At 37.2% G+C, this 2,449-nt stretch overlaps 1 pseudogene; it reads left to right on the plus strand.

Annotated features, from left to right (window-relative positions):
* The first annotated feature begins 1,432 nt into the window (after positions 1 to 1,432).
* Positions 1,433 to 1,848, plus strand: LOC112869202 (small ribosomal subunit protein eS12 pseudogene; annotated as a pseudogene).
* Positions 1,849 to 2,449: the final 601 nt, after the last annotated feature.

The following is a 2,449-nucleotide window of genomic DNA, read 5'->3' on the forward strand; positions in this document are numbered from 1 at the left end:
ACCAAGAGTTGGAGGCTCAACCAACTGAGCCAGCCGGGTGCCCCAATGTGACTCCTGATCTTGGCGTCATGAGCTCAAGCCTCACATTGGGCATGGAGCCTACTTAAAATAAAAACAAAAAAACAAAAGCACAGGCAACAAAAGAGAAAATAGAGAAACTGGACATCGTAAAAATTAAAAACTTTTGTGCATCAAAGAACACTATTAATAATGAAAGACAAGAAACAGAATGGTAGTAAATATTTGCAAAGCATATATGTGATAAGGACTTAATATCCAGAAGATAATAAATAACTCCCACAACTCAAAAACAAAAAAATAATCAACCCAATTTTAAAATGGGCCAAAAAGATATACAAATGGCCAATAAATGCATGAAAAGATGCTCAACATCATTAGTCATTAGGGAAATGCAAATCAAAACCATAATGAGGTACCACTTCACACCTACCATAATGGCTATGATAAAAAAACAAAACAAGAAAATAAAAAGTGTTGGCAAAGATGTGGAAGAATTGGAACACTTGTACATTATTGGTGGGAATGTAAAATGGTACAGCAGCTCTGGAAAACAGCTTGGTGGTTCCTCAAAAAGTTAAACACAGAATTACCATGTGATCTACCATATAATTCCACTCCTATATATACCCCAAAGAATTGAAAACAGTGACTCAGGTACTTGTTCATTAATGTTCATAGCAGCACTGTTTATATTAGCCAAAAAGTGGAAATAATCCAAGTGTCCTTCAACAAGTGAATGAATGTTTTATACTTAGATTTTTCTAAAGAAATAATGGGAGATGATAGATAGATAACAGATAGATGGATACAGAGATACACAAATATAAACATATTTATTATAAGGTATTGGCTCACATGATTACGGAGGCTGAGAAGTCCCATAATCTACTATATGCAAAGCTAAAGACCCAAGGAAGCTGGTGGTGTAGTTCAAAGATCTGAGAGCTGGAGAGCCAATGGTATAGATTCTAGTTCAAGTCTGGAGGCCTGAGAACCAGGAGTGCTAAAGGAAAGAGACCAATATCCCAGCCAGCTTAATCAGTCAAGCAGAGAGCAAATTCAGCCTTCCACTGGCCTTTTGTTCTAGTTTGGCTTTCAACAGACTTGATGATGCCCACTTACACTGGGGAGTGCCATCTGCTTTACTCAGTCCATCAATTCAAATGCTAATCTCCTCAAGAAACACCCTCACAGACACACCCAGACACCATCAGCTATCTGGGCATCCATGGCACAGTCAAATTGACATATATAACTAACCATTACAAAATATGACATATACATGCAATGGATGTTATTCAGTCATTAAAAAAAAAAATGAAGTTCTGTTCTTTCCCTGCCACCATGGAGTCATACCTGGAGGTGGAGGCCCAGGTGCACCAAGATTCGGCTCCACCCGTAACCCATGACCATGGTTGAGGAAAGCATTACTGCTGGAAGTGTAACGGATGTTAATACTTTTTTACAAGAGGTGCTGAAGACTGCCTTCATCCATGATGGCCTACCACATGGAATTTGTGAAGCTGCCAAAGCCTTAAACAAGCACCAAATCCATCCTTGTGTGTTGCATTCATGTGTGATGAGCCTATGTATGTCAGGTTGGTGAGGCCCTTTGTGCTGAACACCAAATCAAGCTAATTAAGGTTGATGAGAACACGAAACTAGCGTAATGCATAGGCCTCTATAAAATGCACAGGCCTCTATAAAACTGACACAGAGAGTAAACCCTGCAAAGTGGTTGGTTGCTATTGTGTGGTGATTAAAGTCTACGGCAAAGAGTCTCAGGCCAAGAATGTCATCAAGGAATACTTCCAATACAAGAAATAAACAAGTAAAAAATGTGGTCCTTGTTCCTCAAAAAAACCAAAAACCAAAAAACAACAACAACAACAAAAATGGAGTTCTATAACATAGTGAAACTTGAAAATACTAAGCTAGGTGTAGTGGTCCAGACACAAAAGGACAAATATGTAATTCTACTTATGTGAAATACCTAGAATAGGAAAATTCAGAGAAAATAGATTAGAAGTTGTCAGATGCTGGGCAGAGGTGGAATGGGGAGTTATTACTTAAGGGGCACAGAATTTCTCTTTGGGCTGATGAAAAAAATTGGAACAGTGGTAATGGTGTATATGTAATTAATGATACTGAATTGGTACACTTAAAAATTACAAAAATGTACAAAAACATGGCAAATTTTAAGTTACTTATTTTATTCAATAAACAATTGATTAGTGTCCTTAACTACATTCATAGTAAAGAAAAACCATATGATTGTTTCAATAGGAAAATCCTTTGATAAAATTCAAAACCCATTCACGAAAAATACTTTTAGCAACCTAGAAATAGAAGAGAATTTCCTTAATCTGATCAAGGGTATTGTGCCAGTTATCGATTTATTGCCTTTCAGCTCCAAAATCACTCTTCA

Source organism: Puma concolor, chromosome A3 (assembly GCF_028749965.1).
Source record: "Puma concolor isolate L17-30 chromosome A3, mPumCon1.1.hap2, whole genome shotgun sequence".
In the NCBI taxonomy this organism is placed as follows: domain Eukaryota; kingdom Metazoa; phylum Chordata; class Mammalia; order Carnivora; family Felidae; genus Puma; species Puma concolor.